General features: G+C 42.6%; 1 long non-coding RNA gene across 1 annotated transcript in view; it reads left to right on the plus strand.

Moving 5' to 3' along the window:
• Positions 1-307: 307 nt before the first annotated feature.
• LOC122799650 overlaps positions 308-27,252 on the plus strand; it is a 242,761-nt gene continuing 215,816 nt past the window's right edge. Inside the window, exon 1 of the long non-coding RNA XR_006364487.1 lies at positions 308-366. This is a non-coding gene — a long non-coding RNA (uncharacterized LOC122799650). The remainder of the gene's footprint in view (positions 367-27,252) is intronic.

Consider the following 27,252-nt stretch of genomic DNA (forward strand, 5'->3'; position numbering starts at 1 on the left):
AATACACGAGTTGCCCCCAAATTTGCCCACATAAATATTGAATTATCTAGTAAAGCTGTCACAGTTTCATACTTGTTATTGTTCAGAAAATGCATGTTGATGTCAACTATATTGTTCTACTAATTTTATACATGAATTTAAGCGACACTGAAAAACTGACCCAGATTTTTAGGCCCTCGTCCCTAACTATTTTTTTCGATTCTAGTGATATTTCTTGACTAGAAAGTTTAAGCTGTTCTGTAGTAAAACTAAATCAGCTGCGTGCTCCCACGATGACGTAATCACGTCGTCCCGGCACGTTCATTTTGATGAGCGACCGCGGGAGGCGTGTCGTTTATACAGGAGGTCTTGCAAGTAAACAATTTGGTTAGTTATTTTGGTGGAGCGCTGTTATGATAAGTTGTTTTTTGACGTACACAGCTTGTGTTTTAAAGTGTTTAATATATTTAAGTGAGAATAGGTGCTTTCCGTGGACATAGACAAGACGTTGTGGTGTCACTGGAGATAGAATGAGGTAGTACTATTAGTGTTGCCGTTTCGTCATCGTTAGGTAGCTGAGGCGGGAGAGCGGGCGCCTGTATTTTTGGTGCACTTAAGGCTTGACTTAGCTGAATGAAGAGATTTTCGTGGGATTTTAAGGCTTAGCTGTAAATCTTTTACTACCAGAATTTCGGGGACACTTTTTTAAAAGTGTTAGCGCACTTAACTTGAGAAGCTGAGAGAATGTTAATTAACGTGCACTTACCGTAATAAAAATAAGTCATCATGTCTAATTATTGGTTTTGTTAATTCTTCCAAAACTGCCTTTTGTAGTAGGGATTATGAGGGACAGATTGGAAGTCTGAGCGGACATCTGGGACAGGTGAGAGGCACAGCTGCAGCAGGTGTTCATATGTACGACTAAGTGTGCTTTAAGTGCTGTAATTATACTAAGGGTGCAGCAGTTTGAAACTTCCCTAAAACTGTTTTGCTTCACAATTTTGGTTTGCTTCTCATGAAACTTTTTTTTGGCAGAGTGCTGAAGACTGAAGCCACTAAATAACAGTAGACATTTGAGTGTCAGACTTCATGTCCTTTAGAAAATACATGCTAATGTTTAAGGTTGTCCCGTCCAAAATTGGACATTTTATATGGAAATTTGTGGTTTTGCAGGACAAATCATACCCATAACCAGTGCAGTGGACCGGAAATAACTTTTTAACCAAAATGAAAGCACACTGTTGTAGCATTTTCTTGATTCCTTTTTCATATAGTAATAAGCATTTAACACATCTGTTAGAGGAAACTTCAGAAATATTTTTTATTCTTAGATCTCATGACATCAGTCATTTTCATGCATTTTCAAAGGACACTACTGCCTGAATAAGGATAGTCCTGCATAAAAATAAGAAGTTATGTACCTACCATAATGTTCCATGTTAGTTGTCTTCTTCTCGCCTTCTTTCTTGCTGGTTGGGTTCGGAGCCGATCCTCTGCTCCGACTCGACCATCTTCATAGGTTCATACTAGGCTATTTGCCCTAGGGCATTTATAAGCCTAGCCAGAGTGTGTTTGGCTTTCGCCACCCGTTTTAAATTAATTTTGCTATGCCCGATTTCAAGGTTAGTATACTGTGCCTCTGTCTAACAGTGACTCAGAAGTGATACCTGGGGTAAACCTACGATCTTCCATCAAGATTCCTCTTGAAGAGAGTCAATGAGGGACTCTGGAATAAAATCCCAGTCCAGGTTAGGCAGAGTGAAGGGAGCCTCTGGGTTATGAATCTGTTCCTCCAACATGTCCTATTTATTTCAGTGGTGAGGTTCAAGTCTCTCGAGCACGTAGCAAGATGGGTTTTGGATTTTCTGAGGTGCAGCATGTCCATTAATTCCGGGTTGGACATGGCTTTATACGTCAGGCACAGATCGCCTCTGAGCAGGCAGTATGCCACTGAGAAGAGCTGGAGTTTCTTTAACTGGGCAGCATATGGCATCTGTTTTGAGCCCTTTGATCCTCTTGGTGAGGTACTTTTGGGGTCTTTCCAGTGGCTGCAGGTGTCTGGTAAGGTACATCCCAAAAGGGACATTGTACTCAATTATGGGCCTGAAGAGGGATGAGTAAAGAGGCACGATGACCTCCCCTGATCTAGATGTGAATCCCTTCATGATTAGATGGGCTATATAAAATGTTTTTCTAACCACTTTGGCCACGTGGTTGTCAAATGAGAGATTGCTATCAATTTGGTTCCCCAGGTCCCTAATTACTACTTCTGTACTTAATGGATTACCACCTATGTGGTAATTTGTGGGCACTTTGTTTTTGCCAAAGGGGATGACTATACACTTTTTATCGTTTAGCTTGAGGCCATGGCTCTGGCACCAGTTGTCTGTTTCTATGAGGCCCTTTTGGAGGATGCTTGTGTCGGCTGGAGAGTCGATTATGGCGCCCAGTTTGCAGTCATCTGCGAACTTGGTCAGCCACAGTCCTTCCGTGTTGCCCTGTACCTCCGAGAAATATATACCGAACAAGAGAGGTCCCAGGACTGAGCCTTGTGGGACGCCACTTGTAACTGGTTTGGAGTCTGACATGGCTCCAGCAATTCTAACCATGTGGGTTCTGTCCTTGAGCCAATTTTCAACCCATCTAGTGACATAGGGGTTTATATTTAAGCTGGTGAGCTCATCTATAATGCCCAAGTGGGGTATTGTATCGAAGGCTTTTGCGAGGTCCAGGTAGGCTGTGTGGACCACCTTCCCCTCGTCAATGGCGTTGGTGACTGTTTCAAACAAATCAACCAGGTTTAAGAGGCAGGATCTGCCCTTAACAAAGCCGAACTGGGTATGATCCAGTATCTGTAGGTCCCCAATATCTTTATTTATGAGGTCCATGATGATCCTTTCCATAGCTTTGCAGACCAAGCTAGTCAAGCTTATGGGGCGATAGTTTCCAGGATCCGTTGAGGCACCACCTTTGTGGAGAGGGACCACTGTTGCTGTACGCCACTCTTTGGGTACATATCCTGTAGTAAGGCTGAGATTGAACAGTAGTTTTATGTTTGGGTTTAGCTCTTCTTGGAGTTCATGTAGGACGCAGCCCGAGACACCGTCTGGTCCCATTGATGCTGTGTTTTTTGCTTTGGAGAGGGCAGCTCTTACCTGAGCATCTGAGGTGTCAGGGGGCCAGCACTCTGCTGGGATAGATATTTGCCCTTTTGGTGGGGAGGGGGGGAGAAGTTTTTGCTGAACCTGTCCGCTAGGATGTTGGCAATGTCTGTGGGCTTGGTGTATTTTTTGTAATTTTGGACTAATTCTGAGCATATCTGGGATTTCCCACCCAGGTTCCTAACATAACTAAAGAAAGCCTTGTGATTATCCTTAGTGTCCTGTGCAATTTTTCTCTCGAAGCTGGCCTTAGACGATTTTATGAGTGCCCGTAGTTTTTTGCTAATACTGATCAGAGATGCCTTCCCTTTTTGGGATTTTGCTCTATCATGTAGTAGCTTCCTCCTTCTATTGTATAGTTTGTTTATGGCTGGGGTCCACCAGACAGGACGTCTGCCTTTGGAGGATTGGGTCTTGGTTTTATTTGGGATTGCATGATCCATGCATTCCTAAAGGTGTTCATAGAATGCGTTTATAAAGGATTCTGCGGTCTGGGCTGTATTTTCCACAGGCCCGGGGGCTTTGAAGGATTCCACCTCGGTTTTGAGGAGTGTGAAATTTGCTTTAGAGAAGTTTTTCACTGTAGTTTTCAGGGCAGGGGGTGGAGTTGATGTGAATATCCAGTGAGATTAGTTTATGGTCTGATCTTACCAGTGAGGGATACACTTCTGGTCTGGAGCATAGAGTCCCCATGTTGGTGATGAACAGGTCCAGTATGTTTTCCCCTCTTGTGGGAGTGGTAACAAGTTGTTCCATAGCATTTGAGTTTCTAAATTCTAGGAACCTTTGGGCTAGGGTGTTGGAGCTAGAGTAATGCTCCCAGTCTATGTTTGGGTAGTTGAAGTCGCCCGATATAATGGTGTTTGGAGAGACCTTCATATTTTCCAGTGTTCTCAGGAAGGCCGAGTGGGGTTGCTGGGTTTGGGAGGGCGGTCTATAGCAGGCTATAAACTGGAAGACAGTTTTACCCACTGTTAGTTGCACATGGATAGTCTCTGATGCTTCGTGCTGTGCCACCAACCTGGAAGTGTGGGTATCTTTGACGAATATTGATACTCCCCCTCCTTTTGTGGTTCGGTCCAAGTTTTGGGGCCGAAAAGCATGGTATGAGGTATAATTTGGTAGTGCTGGGGTGCTCTCGGGAGCCTTGAACCAGGTTTCTGTTACTGCACAGATATCTATGTTCTCCGTGCTAAGGAGAATTTCGAGTGTGTGCATCTTGAGGTTTAGACTTCTGGCGTTGAGTAGCATTACTCTTAGTTTCTTATCCCTTGTGATACCTATGGAGGTGGGTTTGTCTTTTGAGCCTTGCCTAAAAAGGCACTATAGGGGTAGCAAGAGCCTTTGCCAATATCCGAAAGCCCAGGGGTGACAGGTGCAAGCCGTCCCCAGCGAAGCATCGTGGCTTGTCAAGCATGTCATCCCAGGCTGACAGGCATTGGATCCCCTTTGAATGACACCAATACTTAAGCCAATTGTTGAAATTGATCATCTTGTCTTCATATTGTGGCATCATTCTTGGTGAGGGTAAGATGCTACTCAAGGTCAGTGTCATACTGGCCTGGGCTACATGCTCAGAGAGCTCCTCTATGTCTCTTATCATGTAGTCCAGTGAGGTACGTCTCAGGTCATTCACACCAGCATGGACAATGACTGAGTCATATTTGTACTTGCCTTGGAGTGACCTGAGTGCTTGTGTTATGTGGCGGATCCTAGCGCCCGACAGGCAGCTCACCGTGACCTTCTCCTTGTTCAGCCTGGTGAGTGGGACGTCAGTGTGCCTGACAACAGAGTCACCTATTACAAGTGTATCATGTGTGTTGTTTAGCCTTAAGGGCTGTGACTGTTCGGCACACTGGCTTTGTGAGCTATGTGTTGCACGTGTTTTGTTTTGGGGTAGCGGTTGCTTGGGTGTCTGCTTTGGAGGTCTCTGCTGCTTAGGCAGATTTTTATTTAGAGCCTCCGAGTATATTTTTGTGTGTTTGGTTTGCTGTCGTGGTAGGTCTATGTGAGACTGGAATTGTAGAGTGTGGTTTCCTTCTCCTCCTGACTGATTTCGCTAGTACTGAGTTGAGAGAGCTTAGCCACCAGTATGGCTATATGGTTGCATCTCTCACATGTGTTGGAATTTGTTGGGAGGAGGAGAGGGTTGTCTGTGTACATGAGGCAGTTGTAACATTGCCTCAAGATTCCCAGATTCACCAGCTGGACCGGAGAGGAGATTGACAACTGACCTTTGGACATGTTAGAATAGTATTGGTAATTCCTTTATAATTGAAAAAAAAAGGGCCAATCGGGAACAAGGTACTCAAGGGGAGTTTGTGAGGGTGTAGTGCTTTTAATTTTTTAGTGCTGACTTATATAATTGCTTTAGTGAGCAAGTGCCAGGTAATTTAAATGCAATGTGTTACCGGTAACTTAAATGCAAAAACGACAAACAGTAACTTTCTTTCAAGTGAAACAAAGAAATAAGTACAGTAAGCAATGCAGATATCACTAGGGATCCACAGAAGCGTTGAAAAGCCGCGTTTTAGGTGGAATTAGCATTTCAGGGAAATAACAAGCAAACAAACAACAAGTATACAAACAAAGCTAGATTCAGCAGGCCTGGATCTAGTCTATGCTACAGCAAACAAGGTGTACCAATTTCAGTAAGAAACAGTTCAAATATGCAGGCACTATAAGCCTTTAACCAGAAATCCCTAGCTCAGAAGGGCAGAGTCCAGCCTCTCCTCCCACAAGAGTGCAGACCACGAACCCTTTTAATGTAAAATAACTGGCCTGAAGCCCAAGTGCTTAAACCAGAATTAATACACTTTTAGAATAACAGACACTGAGCCCTCAATCAGCAGTTCCCAACTTAGAAGGATGTAAGCTACCTGTCCTGCCACCACAGTGCAGGCCACAAACCTTCCTAATGTAAAACAACTGGTCTGAAGCCCAAGTGCTTAATCCAAAAGACTTGGAACGATAGCTACACTTTAATCAAGTTACTACCAAGAAGTAATAAATTCAATTGAATACTTTAAAGAATGCCTGGATTAGTGCTCAAGTTATACAAACAAAGCTAGATTCAGCAGGCCTAGATCTAGTCTATGCTACAGCAAACAAGGTGTACAAATTTCAGTAAGAAGCAGTTCAAATATGCAGGCACTATAAGCCTTTAACCAGAAATTCCCAGCTCAGAAGGGCAGAGTCCAGCCTCTCCTCCCAACCACAAACCCTTTTAATGTAAAATAACTGGCCTGAAGCCCAAGTGCTTAAACCAGAATTAATACACTTTTAGAATAATTTAGAAGGATGTAAGCTACCTGTTCTGCCGCTACAGTGCAGACCACAATCCTTCTTAATGTAAAATAACTGGTCTGAAGCCTAAGTGCTTAAACTAAAAGGCTTAGAATGAGTTACACCAAGCAGTAATAAATACAATTAAGTACTTTTAAGATGACATAAAAGCAAAATAAAGTAGGAAGAAAAACAAATACAGTAAAAGCAGATAATTTTTTTTTTTGAGTGAGCAAATGAGATGGGCCCAGGAGTTACAGGACAGAAACAAGTGCAAATGCAGGCCTTCAAATCAGAAAGTTGAGAGAGATGGAAGACCGCCCAAACGGCCAATAATTACAAATTCTGGGCCAGAACCACTCCTTATGTGGTAGACAGGTTACCTAGTGCTTACCACTCCCACTGATAAGCTAGAAGGCTTCCCTCCAACACAGAAAGGCTTGGGGGGCTCAGAAGCTTACAAATAGTCCTGGATACAGCAAATCTGTATCTGGAACACTATTTACAGGAAAGGTAGGAAACAGGCTTACAATTTTTTTTTCCAGAAAAGTAGCAAAAACAGTAGTAAAAACAATTCACATGCTGTGCAAGCTGGCACACTTGAGTATGTAGCAATATTAGTCCACACACAGTTTGAAAAAATGTAATTAAATTAAAAAAGGATTAAAAGCAAGTGCAGAAAGGGTTTATTAGGTAGAATGCGGTAAAGAGATGGAACTGGGGGAGTATCCTAGATCAAATCTACAGTGGGGCAAGCACTGCAAAAGCCACCAAATTTAAACTACAACCAAGAACAGGAGGGGGGGTGGGGAAAATTTTCAACAGAGATGTGAGGAATCGGAGTGCAAGTTATAAAACCGAAACAACATATACTGATCGCTGTATATTTGCAGAACAGTAAGACAACAGATATCTAAGCAACAATTTAGCTCTATAATACAGAATAATATACTCGGCTCTATATATTTGCAGATAGTCTTGTAAGGCTGTCTCTCAACACACAGGTTCCACTTTAAGCTCGAGAGCTACTTACTGGCTTGAGGCCCCCCCCTATATCCCATGATGCCTGGCGCTAGATACCCAGATCTCGTTTGGTAAGTCTAACTGCAGACATAATAATAATAATCATAATAATAACAATACAGGAATCCTGTCCTAGAATGCATAAATCCTACTGGAGAGACTACTCGTCAGAAGGAATAGCCAGAGAAGACTCAGCCAATGAAAAAAACCTAAGGAACTCTTCTCGGTCTACTAGGATAGGGGGATGGAGGGTGGGACGCAAGAACGAAGGCGAGAAGAAGACAACTAACATGGAACGTTATGGTAGGTACAGAACTTCTTAATCTTAAGTTGTCTATCTCGCCTTCATTCTTGCTGGTTGGGACAGCGTCCCTAGCACCTCAGTCCTGGGTGGCTCATCGGAACAGACTCTTCAGAACAGTGGAACCAAAATCAGCTCCGCTCCTGGAGGCCACGTCCAGCTTATAATGTGAAATAAAGGTATGAGGATTGGCCCATGTAGCTGCCGCACAAATAGTTTCCATTGGCAATCTTGCCTGAAAAGCCACTGAAGTAGCTAGAGCTCTAGTGGAGTCACCTTTCGGTTTAGCAGGAAGCTCTTTATTCCTTAGCTGATATATAAATGCAATGATAGATGTCAACCACCTAGATAAGGTTACTTTCGACACAGGTAGACCTTGTTTACCCTCAGCATAGGACAGGAACAGCTGGTCTGATTTTCTTAATTGCTTAGTTCTATGCAAGTAAAAGCGTAACTGTCTATGAACATCCAACTGATGCAATTTGTATTCTGCCTTGTTGGAATAATTTGGAAAAAACACAGGCACATCAATAGACTGATTCAAATTATTGTCAGAAGAAATCTTTGGAAGGAAGGAAGGATTAGTCCTGAGGGGCACTCTGTCATTGTGGAAAACTAGATAAGGAGGGCGAACACAAAGAGCCTGAAGCTCAGAAAGTCTTCTGGCTGAAGTAATTGCAACCAGAAAAAGGGTTTTCCAAGAAAGAATCTTCAAGGAACAAGAAGATGCCGGGTTCAAAGGGGGGCAGTGTCAGGTAAGCTAAAATCAAATTTAGATCCCACGGAGGTGGGGGATCTCAGATTGGGGGCCTGAGTAAAGTAGTCCCTTTGAGAAAAGCTTTACAAAGCTTATGGGACATAATACTAGTATCCGATAGACCTGTATGAAAATTTGAAATTGCAGCTAACTGAACTCTAATCATGGCAGAAGAAGAAGATCCAGCACGAAAAAGTTCCACTAAAAATCCAAAATATGATGCACAAGGGCTGAAAAGGGATCTATATTCCTAGCCTCTGCCCAGAAAGAGAAACGTTTCCACTTACTAGCATAAGTCTTTCTAGTGGTAGACTTGTGCGATGATAAGATGATTTCACGCACCGAGTGGGCGATGTTCGGAAGCCTGGCTAAGGTCGGAAGTGGAGCAACCAAGCAGTGAGCTGGAGAGATTGAAGGGATTGGTGCAGCCCGCCCGACTGATGGATCAGGAGGTCCGGAACTGGGTCCAGGGCTGCTCCAGAAGGTAATGATGCAGGAACGGGAACCAAATTTGTCGGGGCCAGTAAGGGACAATGAGGATCATCTTGCATCCCAATGTGGAAGCTGTCTGTATCAATTTGGGAATCAGGGGGAACGGAGGGAATGCATAAAGAAGTCCCTGAGGCCAATCGTGAACTAGACCGTCTCTGGGGGAGTGTCCGGGAAGAGGGAGGAGAGAGAAGAAATTGTTGCACTTGCTGTTGAAGGGGGTGGCAAAAAGATCGCAGCAAGGCTGACCCCATTTGCAGAAGATTTGGTCTGCCACTGTCTGATTGAGAGACCACTCGTGAAGCATGAGAATTGCTCTGCTCAGCCTGTCCGCTATAATGTTGGACTTCACAGGGATGTGCGCTGCTATCAGAAACCGTTGGGAAGAGATCACCCACTGCCAGAGTCTGAGTGCTTCTCGACATAGGGGGTAGGACCTGGTTCTGCCCTGCTTGTTGATGTACCACACTACCGACATATTGTCTGTTTGAATTGCAATGGTCCCGGTAGGAAGAGAGTTGTGAAGAGCTTGCAACGCCAAAAGCACGGCCCTCATCTCCGAGACATTGCTATGCAGATGGTACTCGTGAGGCTGCCAGGTGCCTTGGACTGTTCTGCCCCGAAAATGCCCCCTCACCTGATCAGGGAGGCATCCGTGGTCACCGTAGCCACTGGAGGAGGAAGAGCAAATGGTCTGCCCTGGGGTACTGATGGGGAAACCATCCACCTAGCAAGTTGGTTTTTGCATGTCTGTGTAATCATTATTTTGTGAGACATTGGAAGTTGCTGGAAAGACCATTGGGTGAACAGCATTCCCTGAAGAATCCTCATATGAAAACGAGCGAGGGGGACTAGTATGATATCCGCTGCCAAGAAACCCAAGGTCTTTAGGACGAATCTGGCCTGAATTTTTTTGCATCCAAATAAGACCTGGACATGGTGAATGTCTAGCACTCTGTCTAATGGAAGTCTCGCTGACATGTCCTTTGTATTTATGTTTGCGCCTATAAAGGTAATAGATTGACAAGGCGACAATACAGACTTTTCAAAATTTATTGTGATGCCTAGTTTGGAGCAAGTTTGGATGGTGTAGTCTCTGTCTCGCAGCAGGTGATGCCTGGTGGTTGCAGTAAGGAGCCAGTCATCTAAATATTGAAACACCTGGAATCCTTGCCGTCTCAGGTGAGCGGTAACTACTGCCAAACATTTGGTGAACACCCTGGGGGCTGTGGTGAGACCAAAGGGCAGAGCTCTGAACTGATAATGACTGGCTCCCAGCCGGAAGCGGAGGAATCTTCTGGAGCGTCTGTCCATTTTGATATGGTAGTACGCGTCCTGAAGATCTATGGAGCACATCCAATTGTCCTGGCCCAGAAAGGGTAAAATGGACTGTAGCGTGACCATCTGGAACTTCGTTCTTTGAACAGACCTGTTTAGTCTGCTGAGGTCCAGAATGGGTCTCCAGTCCCCTGTCTTTTTTGGTACCAAAAAGAACCTCGAGTAAATTCCGGATCCTTGCTGGTCTGCCGGGACTGGCTGGATGGCTCTTTTTCTTAGCAGTTTTGAAATTTCTTGAACTGCTTGATCCCTTAGATTGGGTGGAACATCTGGAAGGGATTTGTTGGGAATGTAGGGAGTGCGAAAGAAATTGATTTTGTAGCCTTCGGATATGATGGACAGTACCCATTTGTCTTGTGTTATACTTTGCCAGGCTTTTGGGTACAGCAATAATCTTCCCCCGACTGCCTCCGAAGGTGGACAGTCGGGCAGCACCTCAGGGATGCTGGAAGGGCTTGTCAGATTCTCTTTGGCCCTGATTTTGTGGACCCCCTCTGCCCCGAGGGCAGCGTCTATTGTTGTTCCCTCCTCTGCCCCTGGAGGGGAACTCTCCACGTGTGTCAGACACGGCTCCATGGAGTTTCTGGAACCACATCTTCCCACTCTTCTGACCCTTGGGATACGGTCTTGAAGGAGTGGAAAAATGGACTCCCACAGCAGAGAGAGTCTTGCCTTCTTGCTCACACCTGGTAAGGGTATCCTTCACCTGTGGTCCAAAAAGAGCAGAACCATCAAAGGGGGTGTTTGTGAAAGACGCCCTGAAGGGTTCCGCAAAGTTACATAACCGCATCCAGGCATGCCTCCTCAAGGCCACGCCTGTGCCTGCGGCCCTACTCGCACCATCGGCTGCGTAAGAGATGAGCCGCATGGAGGAGTTTACTTCCTAATTAAGAGTCGCCAGCTGGGAGGCAACCTTAGTCTGGACCCCCGCAGCTGATGGATCTTGAAGGGTATCTCCTAGCTCTTTAATGAGATCCCTTTGAATGCGGGTAAAATGGCACAAGTAGTTCAGCGACCGCATGGAGAAGGTCGCTGATGCAAACATCCGCTTCCCATATCTGTCCATCATCCTAGATTCCTTATTAGGGGGATGGACAGATGAAGAAGTTTCAGCCAACTCCTTTTTTGTGGCCACTGCTACCACCATGGCATCAACGGGAACACACTTAGTCAGAAATTGCTTGTCTTGTGGTGCAGTAATAAATTTTGTGTCTCTTTGGGGGGTTGGTTCCACTGTGTCTGGGGCTGAGCACGCCTTCCGAGCCACCACAGGAGGTGGAGGGTCGGGAACCAAACGCCTCCAGGAATACCGACTCATCCTCGGAAGGGTTAAGGGTAGTCCAGTTCCCCCTCTGCCTAAGTATCTCAAGGATGTCTGAGAAAGAGACGTCCTCAGAGGGGGATCTCGGGGACCCTTCCAAATCCTCCAAGTCGGTATCTGAAGTGACAGACTCAGGGGAGTCAACATGCTTCCTCTTGCATTTTCTCTTTCGAGGGGAGGAAGATATACCCAATGGGGTGCCCTGGAGCGCTTGTTCCCCACGCTTGGGGTCTGGAGGAGGGGCAGAGGCAGACGCAGGCACCATGGGGGGAGGAGCCGATTAGGCTGATCATGGGGCTGACTCAGAGGCCAGCACACTCCTCATGACCTCGAAGGCGCCCCTTCCCAATACCAGAGAAGGCTCCGGCGAGACAGGGATCCTTCCCGGCACCGAGAGAGATGGCTCCGAGGCCGATGTAGGAGCCGAACTCACCTGCACCGAAGCTCCGAGAGGAAGAACGGGGTCGGACAAGGTTCCGATGCCACTCATCCCCTCGAAGCCGATGAGGGAATCCCGATGCCCAGATCCCTCCAAGGATGGCACCATGGAAGAAATCGGAGCCGACGACGGAACCGAAAGGGTAGGTATTGGCGCCGACGGTTCCACGATCCGAGCCCCAGCAAGCTCCGGATCCGAACTCGAGGGATGAGTCGAAGGAGGAACTACTGCAGAGAAAGGCGGAGCCGAACCCTGATGAGGGGGGGCTGGATAACATTTTAGCCAGGGCCTGCGATTTTAGGAGTCTGCTCACCACTCTCTCCAAATCATGGTCAGATAGTCTAGAAGACCGAGAAGAGTGGGATCGGTGACTTCGCTCCGACTGTAACAGAGGTGACCCCGGAGCCGAGTTTATCGACTCTAGGGATGGAGACCTAGAGCGTTTTCGACTCCCTGACGATTCCGACACCAGAGTCGGGGCCGAGTGGGAGATAGGTACTTCGGTTCCAGTCAGAACTGAAGTTGGGAGATAGGTACTTCGGTTCCAGTCGGAGCCAAAGTTGAAGCAGACACCACACCCGACGACTGCTCCGAACTGGGAGCCGACGGCTTCGTTGGCTGAGGGTTTCACTGACTGAACCTTAGCCGGTGACCCTTCAGGTTTGAGCAAACCCCTAAGGATTAGTTTATTCCTCCGCTCCTGCAGGACTCTTGGACTAAAGGCATGACACACCGAACAAGAGTCCTGCAGGTGTAGAGCGCCCAAACAGTAAACACAAGAAGTGTGACCATCTGTCAGTGACATCTTCTGACAGCATGAGTCACACTTCTTGAATCCAGATACTGTCGTATCTTTGGACATACCTGTAAACGGAAAAATCAATTTACAGGGAAAAAGTAACAAAAAGGGAAATAGGTTACTAGTAAAAACACACACACTCAACACAAGTTACCACACCCTAACAGCACACACACACTATTATCTAAGAAAGGGTAATTAGACCTACTAATCTACCACAATTTCTAACAAATAAACTATTACAAAAAAAACTGAAACAAGTATTAGCCTCTAACTAAAAACAGCTACCTTTAAGAATAGAAATGGGGGAGGGGAAAACTCTCTAACAAGAAAACAAGTGTTCAAGGGAAGGAGACTAAATACAAATAGCTAACTATAACTACAGAAAGTACACTAACTATCTTAAACACCAGCTATAATATAAAAATATTTTTATACAATGACAATAAAATTGAAAAAATATGACCTGAGCCAATAAAAGCAACCTCGCAGCAGAAGCGGCAAACGAGATCTGGGTATCTAGTGCCAGGCATCATGGGATATAGGAGGGCGTCAAGCCAGTAAGTAGCTCTCGAGCTTTTGAGGATGACCGAGTCCAACCAGCAAGAATGAAGGCGAGATGGACAACTTAACATGGAACGTGTTAACCTGACGATAGGGGAGAACACTGGACTGCGCCTGCTCCCAAGTGCAAATCCAGAATGCCAAGTGACATTACTCAAAGTTCACTGTTCTCCGTTATCACATGAAACTGTCACTGCCACTAAATATGATAAAAGTAAAAACTTTTTTCATTATTTTTGAGATGGTGAAAAATTCGTAACGAAATGCATAACATGCCCTTCAAATGTGCAACAGTGAGAAGGACGTTTTAAGGCACAAAATGAAGGACATTCTTCATAATGAGCTCAGTTGAGTGATATGAGTAACACTAATGGGTTTTTATCTGCTATTTTTAATATTATTCCTGTTTATTGAACAAAGAAGTTGAGAGCTGTGGCAAAGGTATGTAGCAGCTCCTAGATGGTAAGCAACTGCTATAACGTTCTAAGAGCTACCCAAAATCACTGGGGTGGTCCAGAGTTCTATATTATTGCTGGCAACGCTAGTAAGTTATTTAGTACCAGGTGAGTATCTTAAAGCCAACGTTCAACAAGCTTCTTTGAGTAATTCTCTGAAGATGTACAAGGTTATCTGAAGTGCATATTCGGGTCGGTTATCAGCATATTGTATTAGGCAAGCTTGCTGAAGGGAATTATATAAATTGTAAGTGAATATATTGAAAAGTACAGGGACAAGATTGGAGCCCTGTGGCACACGGTGTCAGCCAGAAGTAAGGGAGAAAAGGCGGAGAGCCATTTTAACAGTCTGGTACTTATCGGTTAAGTAGTTGTTGAGCCGTAGTAGTATGGATTGTAGTAGCCGTAGGGTAGACAGTTGATAGAGTAGTTTTTGTTGGGAGACTAGATCAAAAACTTTAGCGAGATCAAGGAGGACAGAAGAAACGAGTTTACATTTTTCTCTTATAGTACCTGTGAAGATTAAGGCCATGGTACTGTTGTGGGCGGGTCTAAAACCATGCCTTGTGGGGGTCAGGAGTGTTTCCTTAAGGATGTGTTCAAGTAGTTTCTTGTGAATGCACTTCTTCAGATGTTTTGACAAAGGTGGTAATATGGCAATAGGTCTGAAATTAGTTATATCAGATGAGATTCCTCCTTTTTGAAGAGGTAAGATGAGTTTTTTTCCATAGGTAAGGAATGTATGATTGTTTAATAGAGCCAGTAATTAGGACAGACAACTGGATAGGCTGTGGAACTGGTAGTGAGCTTGAGGTATTCTGCTGGGAAACTATCCACTGAAGAACAGGGTTTCAGTTTAAGGAGTAGCTATTTGGTGGAGGTCTGGATGGTTTTGGGGAGAAATGGGGTGTTTGGTATTTAAGGAGAGGGCATGTTAGGTGGAAAATCTTTGGTAAGGGCTGTAATGCTTTCTTTAAAACATGTACTAAGCTGAGCAGCTGGTTCAGAGGGAGTGTTATATTGGGGCAGGATTAAAAGTGGAGTTTATTAATAGAAAACCAAAAATGTTCAGGGTTCGAACACCAATATAGTAAGGGGCTACTGTAGTAGGTTTTCTTGTCTGGGTTGATCTGTCTTTTAGCACAGGTATATAATTGTTTAAAGTGTGGTAGGTTTTGGTGATATCTGTATTAATCATTCTTTCCAAGTCCTATCTATTTCATTGATTAGGTGCATGTTCTAAGTGGATAACCAAGGAGAATGGTTATTCTTTACTTGTTTTGTTCTATTTGGAGCTAGACTATTGAGGGTTTTCAGGAAAAGTGTGTTAAATTAATGTACAGCTTCATCAAATGGAATATTTTTAGGACAGACCAGTTAAAGGAGCTTAGAATTCTGTTAAATGTAACAGGGTTAAAATTATTGAGGTTATGGGAAGGTCTAAGTAAGTGTTGTTTGACGTGATGGGTATAGAGTCTGTATGTATACAGGGAGGTGGTCATTGGGGAGACATACTTAGTGGAATTAGATACTGGTATCCATTCAAGACTTGAGCCACATTTGTTGGGATAGTTAATACCATCTATGGGAGGAGATGAGTTTTTTCAAGCCAAATAGCTTCAGCCTATTTGCTGGATATTTTATGGAGATAATCTGCCAATAGAAATTAATGTCACCTAGGATTAACATTTCATTAGGAATTATATTAGAGATCCGGTTTAGGATGTTTTCAAGGGTTGTAGCATTATTGCTTGGGAGAATATAGACTGCCATGATATATAGTTGTTTATGGTTGTTTAGTTTAAGATGGAATATGAGTTCTGTGTGTTATGGAATTTGGGAATAGTTTTATTATAGGTTAGGATTTCAAGATAGTCAGGGTGGCGTATATTGTAAAGCTATTCAACCACCTTTATTGAGTTCTGTCAACTCTGATAATGATATAACCAGGGAGTGAAATTTCAGTCAGGTTTGTGAGGATTTATCCATGTTTCAGTTATGGATGATCTGGATGTGGAGTTGTGAAATTTTATTATAAATACTATATGTATGTAAGGAAATTTAAGCTGTTTGGGTGGGTTTATGAATGAATAATTTGCACTCTTTACTATTTTTATCTTAACTGCGGTGGTGGTTCTGTGGTAGCGCTGTCGCCTCACAGTAAGACGTTGTCCTGTTCGATTCTCAGCTAGAGCGTCTTCTGTGTGGAGACCTGCGTGAATGGGCGTACCTTCGTTGAAGGTTGTGCGTCAGAGCTGGCAACTCGGCATGTAAAAATCTACTGCCAATCATTAGCGGACCGGAGTTCCGCTATGGCGACCCCCTAACCGGGAAAAGCCAAAAGACACAACAACTATTTTTTATCTTAAAACTTTATAAAAGTAAGTGTTAGCTCCCCCCTGAAACCCCTTTTTTGTAGTGAGCAAGGAAATTCAGTGCTGGTTAGATATGCTGACCCTGTTTACAGAACACAGTGAAAGTTATCACTGTGCCTTAAAATACTTACTGTGGTGGTTGAGCATTGCTTGGATTCTCAAAAGTCCTGTTTATGCCCAGTTCTGCAACTAATCTGTAGGCCTGAAGTGTTATGCTTACATTTCTTAGCGTCCCCATAATTCCTCTAGCACCTTGTATAATAGTTCAAAAATGTTTGTGGGAATGGGGGGGTGTAGTGCTCCATATAGTAATACAAGTAGACCCAACACCAATACTGTAGCAGTTCTGCATCACTGATTTAGAATTGAAGTCCAGAGATTATTGTATATGTTTGCATTTTAGTGACACTTCTGGTGAAATACAACTGTATATTCCTTTTCTAAGTCACTGTGGTATTCAGTACAAAATTTGTATATACGATTATTACGTTGTACATTTTTAGGGGGATAGCACATCTACCCTCCTTTAATCCTCATGCTCTGTTTTTCCTTTAATACATGAAAAGTTTTAAAGGATGCGCAAATATTTTTAAGGGTGTAATACAGAACTCACAAATTTGAAATGTTATGTATAGTTATATTTCTTTAAAGCTGCAATACTTTTGAAAAGGATTAAGTATCACTTATTTGTCTGGTTTTGTTTATAATGTAGTGACTGGTTGGTTACCCATGTACAACAGGCATGATTTGCTACTGGTGAGGCATACATGTTAGGGCGTCAGGACATGTGATATGGTTATTGTCAGTGATACTACATTAGAGGTGGAAGCTGTTGTACTAACCTATGATGGTTATGGAACAAATCATCATTGGAATCCATTTTATCTTAGTGTGAGATGCCAAGCACTCCAGATATGAGAGTAGCAGCATCTTGTTTTTGTTATTTAGTGGTTGCAGGTGGTTGGTCTATCCCATTTACACTGAAGGCCCTGGGAGAAAAGTTGAAGACAGCCAAGATTTACAAAGCAAAAATTTGATGATTTTTGTGTACACACAAGGATGTACAGTGTACTGAGGAAATGAAACCAGGAATGTGTTAGATGGCATTATTTCTTTTAAGAAGCTTAAAAATCTAATTTTTTACAAGAATATACAAATACTTAAACATAGAACTGGTTGGAGGAGACAGTGATCTTCTGGTGAAGAAGATGTGATAGGCAGGCATAGGTTAGATGTATGAAGACTAATGTTAGGATTCATGTATACCCATCTTATAAGGTGTCAGTTATGGTAATGTTGGCAGATAATAGTTTTAGGTGGTGGTAAAGCAGCCAGCCTTGCTTTTATTGTTTTTTTTTGTGGTCTTTTCTTGTCAGTACTGCTTATAAGGGGAGATGCCCTACCTACCTTATGAAATAACAATATATGCAGATTGGGTTTTCCAGCACATAAGGGTTAAGGAGATTCCATATTATTTTACAAACAGCATTATGAATTTGTATTTATTTATTTGAGTTGTGAGCTGGTTAGGGGGTTATTTATGACCCTGACCAAAAGGCGTAACAAATAGGTGTGGCGTGGCAAGTTGAACATTGCAAGGAAATTGGATGTTGGTTAGTGTTGCTGGCCCTGCTTACAGAACGCATTAAGAATAATTACTTAGGTTCATAGGTTCGTACTAGGCTATCTGCCCTAGGGCATTTATAAGCCTAGCCAGAGTGTATGTGGCTTACACCACCCCTTAGGATGAGAATACTACGCCCTTTTAGGGTTTAGTTTACTATGCCTCTGTCTAGTAGTGACAAAGAGATGACCCCCGGGGTAAACCTACGATCTCCCATCCACTCGTCGAGATTTCTCTTGAATAGAGTCAGTGAGGGGCTCTGCCTAACATGGATTGGGATTCTGTTCCAGAGTGTAGGGAGCCTCTGGGTTATGAATCTGTCCCTCCAGCACGTTCTATTTATTTCTGTGTTGAGGTTTAAGTCACTTGTTCTCGTGGCTCTGATTGATTTGGATTTTTTGAGGTGGAGCATGTCCATTAATTCAGGATTGGACATGGCCTTGTACGTCAGGCACAGATCACCTCTGAGTAGGCGGTATGCGACTGAATAGAGCTGGAGTTTTTTCAGTCGGGCAGCATATGACATATGTTTAAGACCCTTTATCCTCTTGGTGAGGAACTTTTGGGGTCTTTCCAACTGCTGCAAGTGTCGGGTGAGATACATCCCAAATGGGGCATTGTGCTCAATCATTGGCCTGATAAGAGAAGAGTATAGGGGCACAATGACCTCTCTTGATCTAGATGTGAAACCCTTCATGATAAGGTGGGCAATATAGAAGGTCTTCCTAACCACTTTGGCAATGTGAGTGTCAAATGAGAGGTTACTGTCAACCTGGGTCCCTAGGTCCCTGATTACCTCTTCCGTACTTAATGGATTACCGCCTATGTGGTAATTTGTCGGTACCTTGTTTTCCCCAAAGGGTATGACTATACATTTTTTGGCGTTTAGCTTAAGGCCATGGCTATGGCACTAATTATCCGTTTCTATGAGGCCTCTCTGAAGGATGTTTGTGTCCGCTGGAGTATCAATTATGGCGCCCAGTTTGCAGTCATCTGCGAACTTTGTCAGCCACAATCCTCCTATGTTTGCCTGTACCTCGGAAAAATAAATGCTGAACAAGAGGGGTCCCAGGACTGAGCCCTGTGGGACACCGCTTGTGACTGGCTTAGAGTCTGACATAGCTCCAGCAACTCTGACCCTGTGGGTTCTGTCCTTGAGCCAGTTTGCAACCCATCTTGTGACATATGGGTTTACATTTAAGCTGGTGAGTTTGTCTATGCCTTAACATACTTAGCAGTGTGCTTGAGCATTGTTTGTGTTCTCAAAAGTTCCATTTATTTACAGAACTGGTAAAGCTTGTAGGTGTCAGTCAGAGCACACAAGCTTTTCAGATCGATTCAGGAATTAGTATTAGCATACCTGTACTAAACAATTTTATCCATCATAATTGATGAAAGAATGACAAAAGAAAAATCTAAAAACTTTCCATTATATAGATGTAGAATTTCTGTCATTACAGTTTTTGTTCATTGCAACATTTTAAACTCCATTTCTTGACATCAGTAGACACCCACTTGAACTTCTTTTGGTATATATTATTTACTTTCTCCACTTTTTAATGATAACATTTTAGGTCATTTATTTCCCTTAACATATTCAATACTACTTTCACAGCTGTTTTAATCTTTGGTTTCCGCTTTTGTGCAGTTCACTTTTTTGGATGCTAGTAACATTAAACTTAAAGGTTTTAATATATCATTGCAGTACTAAACCTGGGCACCAACTCAGTAGCCTCTTCTCCTTAGTTAATGGACCTCAACAGGCAAAAACTGAAAGAACATATTTTTATGACCTCACAAAGGTCTACTCGTAAAACCTAAGTGCAACAGAATAAAAAAATCTTTGCTAATATTAATTTTTTGAAACCTTGAATGCTGTCATGGGGCAGACATCCTGATGACATTTTGTTTCCTTGGAAAGCTAAATCTATCCCATAATGCAGTGTGAGGGCATAGCTCATGAGATTGTTACCCTCCTTTATTTTGTCAGATGACAGTTCCATCCAGTTTGAATGGAAGACCCGAGAAAAAAATATTAACATTGACAGTCCTCCATAAAATGCCATTGAATGGATTGCAGTGGCGCTTTAAAATGTCTTTCATCGTACTGTTTCCCCATTCTGTTAAAGCAACTTCCAGAAGTCTTAACTAATTGCTGAGATAACATAGACAATACAGACTTTTTCAAAGAACATAAACATTTTACAAAGCAACTTTTGAGTCTCAGATCCTGGCTAGGTTACTGTTCCAATCTGCCCTCCATCATTCAGCCAGGGTATCATTTCTCCTCCTTGGAAGGTTCAGCTAATTAGACACCTTTGGAGAACAACACTTATACTTTATTTAATTTCTCCAAATGCTTAGTTTTTTCACGTACTTCAAGTGAGGAATGGAGGTTATTCCTAAGTTAGGGGATAATTAAATTTCATGAAATCAGTTTTGTTTGTCTTTAATAATAATGCTCTTTCCAACATGTGGAATGTACCCAGAATTGCCTCTTTTTTTGCAGTTTATAAGGATTACTTGTATCTGTAGCATATATAAATACATTTGAAGATTATTTTTTTATTAGCCCAGTTGTTCCTACTTGCAAGTAAAATTGTGTGTTCTTATTCCATATCACAGTAGATTCTGCTTGCAAGTCTTTATATTTTCAAATTTGTAAGAAACAGCAAACAAATCCCAGCAGAGTTGAACAATCGCAAAGTTACAAGTCCCAAGCACAAAAAAAACAATAAGGAAGGTTACAGGAATAACAGGCAGAACTTCTCTTGAACGACAGTATCTGGTCTATTTCTCACATAACCATTGCGTAAACCTTTTTGTTGCGCGCTCTCTCTCTCTCTCTCTATATATATATATATATATATATATATGTATGTATATATATATATATATATATATATGTATGTATGTGTGTATATATATATATATATATATATATATATATATATATATATATATATATATGGGTCTACCTGACAACACAGAACGCTGACAACGAGATAACCGACACTGGAAGATTGACAATGGAGATGACCGATTGAAAATCCTGATGCTGAGAACACCGACATGTTAAGGTAAGTGTGTGATAGTCACGGACATTAGGGTCAGGGTGCGGGTAAGGTAATTGTGCGATAGTGACAGACTTTAGGGTTAAAGGCAGGTTAAGTGAGTTAGGGTTAGGGCGCGGGTTAGGTGAGTGTGCAACGGACCTTAGGGTTTGGGTTAAGGTTAGTGCATAGATAGTTGTGTATGTAAGGTTAAGTGTAGGTTTGTAATGTTTTTGGTGTGCTTGTGTGTGTGTTTTACAGAAAAGGTAGTTGTTTTGTTGATTGTCGGGATTGCGGTTTGTCGGGCATGTGAAGTTTCGTGTTTTTGAACTTTCGGTTTTGTGGTGTCGGTTATCTCGTTGTCTGTGTTTTTGTGTGTCAGTGTTTTCAGGTAGACCCATATATATATATATATATATATATATATATATATATATATATATATATATAGGTACTTTTCCATTTAATGGGGCAACACTTCTAGTAGTAGTTCTGTACTATGAAATGAAAGCTATATAGTTTACTAGTGTATATAAGTTGTTGATAAATTTTATTTGATGAATGACAGTAGAAATAAGTACGAATGAAAGCTTTCTGACTATTACTTAGGGTAGCGGGGCCTGACTTTAAAAGAACTGTAGTGGAGGGGGGGGTTCATTTTGAAGAATGGTCACGTTTTCTAGGTAGCTTTTCTGCTTTGAGTTGAAATGTGATTTTCCAGCCTGGTAGTGGAATAGAAGCTGATAAACCCACCATACCGTCTACAAAAGCAGACAAGGCAGTGTATGCGTGTATATATATTAATTTGTGGGGGGTGCAGGGGGGCTCACCCCCTGTATAAATGTAAAAAAAAAAAATTGGTTTTATTTATTTTTATTGAAGTTTTAAACTTTCAAACCTTTGATGTTATGGTCTTGACCATATGAAGTTTGAAGTTTTGAAGGTTCGAGCTTCCAAAGTAGATCCATATATCTGTATATCTATATATGGATTCACTTCACAATCCCAAAATACTGAAATCTCGAATTTCAGTATCTCGAGACCAAAACGTCGTAAAACCAAAAGGTCAAGATATCAAAATGTCGAATCTCACTGCACTGAATATTCATAATATCGAATATTCAGTGTGACTTTATTGAAACAATACAAGCTCCATTTCTTGTCCTCGATCACGAGTTCAGTATTGTGCTAGAAAATTTTCCATAGTTCTACCTTGATCCTTTAATACAAACAGCGATAATTCCCATGATGTTCGTTGATCAACTTAGTATGGAGAGTGCACAACCATTTCTTTATCATTTTCAGAAGTCTGGCTATAGCTTGCAGAAAGTCCGAAGTGCTGTAGTTCGTTCTGTTACTTAATACGTGCTCAAACTGTCCATGCCGTTTTACAACATGCCGACGTTTAGATGAAGGTGCACAACCGCTAGCCATACAAGCTTGTAACTCCTGCACTCTGTCTTGCTCCCTAGCTAACATACTCATTGGTAAAGATAAATCTGTTGCCTTGTTTCCTAAAAGAGACTTTAACCTGCAATGCCATGCTTCTACACTGTTCTGTGTGTGTGGAACAAACTGTGTGTTTAAATCATAAACATTCCAGAATGACATCAGGAAAAGAGGTGGGAATCTACAGATTGCAGTAGTTCTTGTTGAAAACTTGCATACCTTTCCTAGCAAGTACCAGTCACCAAAATATTTAATCAGGTCTTTACTCTTTTTAGGAAAGGATTCTTTCTACAAATGAGATGCTGACATAACCTCCTCTTCCAGTAGGAAAGCCAAAGCAACTAGTGACTTCACCGCTAATTGGAATGACATATTACTGTTATATAGTGTAGCTAATCCTAGCTGTTGTACTTTACTCCAAATATTTTGGCCGAAGTGGAAAAAAACACCCTTTAGATATCACACCATGTAAATTCAGTCTAATGCTTTTCATTGCCGCCATTTCGAAATCTGTTAACACATGTTTCAATTTACTTTCATATTCAAATTCTGCTAGTAGTTCCAGCACGCAATGCCACATGAAATTATAGGACTTAAGAGACTTTTTACTTATCAGACAGAATAGCAAGGGTACACACTTATTAAATCTGCCGTATTTGACAAACCCATGGATACTATAAAGTTGCTTGCATATAATACCTTTATAAATGGAAGTACCGTCCATTAACCAGATGGTAGCTGTACTCAAATCAAACACATTTTGTGCCGTTGTAAATACCACTACAGTGGTGTCTGTAGTACTGTCCATTAATGTTTTAGTTACAAATATCCCTGTCTTAGTTGTGAACTCATTGAACTTTGTCTTTTAAGTTTAGTAAAGCAGCACAAATTGGTTTTGTCTCCTTCTTGCACACTCTGCCTACTTGTTGCAGTAATGCCTTACGTGTTGGCAGGTTAGGGATAATATCTATAGAAGTAGATGCCAAGGCATCACCAACTATTAGACACTGTGTATCACGGGACAGATCCTATCTTTAAGTCAGCGCACATATTATAACATTCTACTTCTGAAGGATCCCCACTGTGATTGTGACATACTGATTTCAGCAGTTTTTCACCTACGGGCGCACTTTCTGTTAAAGCCCTACCTTTACACTTTTGGGAAGACTTCCATTTACATCACCAATACGTTTTTTTGCTTCAGAATTCGCTCTCGGTTCAGGACGTATCCTTCTAAAAGCAGAACAGGATTTCATTTTTGAGAAGTGCTCGGTTTATAAATAGCACTGATTGTTTCTGGTGCAACAGGCGAGATACCCGCCATTGTACTTCTTGATCTGCTTACTAAGAGTGACATCAGGAGGAGAAAGGTATAGTGCTATACCGCAAATATCTGTAACATTCGGTATTTTACACTTGGCACTAGACGGAGAGATTTATTGTCTGATTGTTCCCTTGTAATTGCTTTTCCCGTCTCTCTTCTCATTCTTTTCTAATCTTTGGTTCTTGTAGTTATCCTACAAATATTTTATATGCTCTACTGATTATCCCCTTTTTAACAGCAGCTTTTGTTCCCGATTCAACTAAAAACCTACCAGAGTAGGTCTTTCACTTAGGACTCCCCTGTGTTTTTTTCTTTGCTTATACTCTGATCTCAATCCCTGACTGGACTGCAGGTAAGAGACTGCCTTCCGTAACTTTTTCCTTGATCTTCTCCCACACTGCTGCCTTTTCCTCTTTAGTTAATTGCTTCCATTCTCTTAGTTCCTTTGCCAGCTTTCTCTAATAAATTCCAGCCCCTCTTTCCTAGTTTTGTATGCCTACTTGCAGTCATCCCTACTGGTAAAATCTCCTTTCTGTATTCATGTGTTTGACTTACTAGTTAAAATACTTTTTGCAAGTTTATGAATATAATATTGTGTACAGTGGTTTATTATTCTCCTTCAGGATCTGCATGTAAAGTCTGACTCTGTCTTTATTTTTTGAACCCCTCCCTGCTTCATTATCATCCTTTTCACTTTGAATTATATGCTTCTGCTTGTATTATGTATGTGAGCTTTAACTATGTAGCTGTAAAATATTCCTACAAATATCATCATCATCATCATCCCCTTTTTCCCATTTACATGGGGTCGGGGTATCGTATTAACTGTCGCCAACTCTCTCAATTCAGTGCCACTCTCCTGCCTTCTTCAACACTCATGCCTGACTGTCGCAGATCTTCTTTCACACAATCCATCCACCTCTTTGCTGGACGCCCTCGCTTCCTCTTACCTTCTTCCTGTCTGTCCCAAATCTCCCTCACCAGATTGTCTTCTGCTTTTCTACACTACAGCTACTTTGGCTTCTGCTCTTATGTCCTCATTTCTTCGCCTGTCCCACAGTGTGCATCCTACCACCTTTCTCAGGCACTTCATTTCCATCACCTCTAGCTTCTTCAACTGTTCTGCCTTTACTGCCCAGGTTTCTGTACCATACAGTAGTACTGGTCGCACCACTGTCTTGTACACCTTACTTTTCAGCTTCTTTGGCATTCTTCTGTCATATACTACACCTGATACTCTATGCCAGTTGGCTGCAGCCCCTCTGATTCTAGCTTTGACCTCTTCATTCAGACTACCCTTCTCCTCAACCACCCCTCCCAGATATTTGAAGCTGTTTACCTGTTCCACTATCTTCCCATCTATCTCTGTTCTCAGCTTCTTCTGATTTCCCCAATCTGCTGCCATTACCACTGTCTTATCTGTGCTTAGTTTCATCACATGTGCTTTCAGATTTGCATTCCATTCTCCTATCCTTTGCTGAAGTTCTAGATCAGAGTCTGCCTGTACTGCCACATCGTCTGCATACAGCAGCTTTGTTGCTCTGATCCCTCCAACCTGTTTGTTGATGTAGTCCATTACCAGTATGAACAGCAGTGGGTTCAGAGCTGAACCCTGGTGTACACCCACTCCCACTGGGAACCTCTTAGTGAGGCCAAACACTGTTCGTACTTAAGTCACTGGGTCCTTGTACATAGCCTGTACTAATTCTACCAATGTTTCTGGGACTTCAAACAACTGCAGTACTGCCCAGATCAGCTTTCTTGGGACCTTGTCATATGCTTTCTCCAAGTCTAAGAAAGCCCAGTTTGACTCTCTCCTCTTCTCTAGTTTCTTCTCAAGTATCTGTCTCAATGCAAACATCGGGTCAATTGTGCTGCATCCTGATCTGAATCCGAACTGTTCATCTCCCATCTTACATTCTACTATTCTGCGTATCCATTTATCAATCACCCTCTCCAGAACTTTCATGCAATGTGGTAGGAGTTTGATGCCTCTGTACTGTCCACAGTTGTGGATGTCCCCTTTGTTCTTGTACACTGGCACGAGTATGCTTATTCTCCAGTCATCTGGAATACGCCTTTCTCTCCACACTGCAATTAGTACCCTCAGGAGCCATTTCTCCCCTAGCTCACCAGCATCTTTATCATATCTGCTGTGACCTCATCTGAGCTTGCTGCTTTCCCTGACTTCATTTTCCTTAGTGCTGCTCTTACTTCTTCTAAGCTGGGCTCCTCTTCTACTCTCATTGTAGGCTGTTTCTGGGGCAGTACCGCTTCTGTGGGGTTTTCTTCATTCAGAAGCTGCTGGAAATACTCCTTCCATCTGCCTTTGATGTCCTGTGGGGCTGGTAAGCAGGTTGTTGCTGGAATCCCTTATGAAGGGTGTCTGACTATATTTTTTATCTTTCTGTCTTTGCCTTGCAACCTGGTATAGTTTCTTTGTGCCCCTTACTGAGTCACTTTCCAGAAGCTGATAGAGTGCCTCTGATGCCCTATTCTTTGCTATTGCAACTTCTTTCTTAGTTTCTTTGTTAGCCAACCAGTAGTCCTTCCTAGCTTGGTCAGTCTTTTCAATCTCCCACTTCTTCCTGCACTCCTCCTTTCTTTTGATTACTTCCTGCACTTCTGCATTCCACCACCAGCTTTCCTTATGTACCTTATTTTCATACCTGGCTCGGCCATATATCTTTTCTGTAGACCTAACACATGCTGTTTTTAGGCGCTACCACTCTTCTTTAACTCCACCAATTTCCTCCTCTTCTTGGGGTGCTAGAGCCCTGACTAATTCCTTGAACTGCTGTACTTTCTCTCCAGTCAACTTCCAGGTCTTCAGCCTGGTCTCTGTTGACCTTAGAGCCTTCTCTGACCACTGTTTGCAGCTGATTGTGGCAACTACTGGATTATGCTGTGAACCGACTGTTTCACTGGGGATGACTTTGAAATCCTGGATTCTACCCCAGTGCCTTTTCCTTACTAGGAGGAAGTCTACCTGAGTTGCATGTTGGCTACTCTTGTATGTGATCTTGTGACTGTCTCTCTTTTTGAACCATGTGTTGGCTACTATCAAGCCATTTACCAGCCAGAAGTCTAGAATGGCTTCTCCTTCTTTATTCCTATTGCTCCACCTATGTGGACCAGGCAGTCCTCATATCCTGTTCTGTCTGTCCCAATATGTGCATTTAAGTCACCCATTATCAACACCAATTCATGTTGTCCTGCTTTATCTAGTAGGTCCTACAACTGTTGTCTGAATGCACTCTTTTCCTCACTATCACAACCCTGCTGTGGGGCATAGGCTGAGATTATGAATACTGTCCTATCATTACACTGGAGTCTGATTGCCATGAGTCTGTCATTAATTCTGATGATATCCCTCACTGACTTCTGAAGCCTCTGTCTCACCACAATTCCTACACCATTTCTAGCCTGTCCACCACCTGAGTAGTAGAGTCTGGATCCTAAGCCAAGTGGCTTTGTTGCACTGCCCTTCCATCTCGTCTCTTGGATACATAGGAT

Source organism: Protopterus annectens, chromosome 4.part0, assembly GCF_019279795.1.
Source record: "Protopterus annectens isolate FY-2018-M chromosome 4.part0, PAN1.0, whole genome shotgun sequence".
Taxonomy (NCBI): Eukaryota; Metazoa; Chordata; order Ceratodontiformes; family Protopteridae; genus Protopterus; species Protopterus annectens.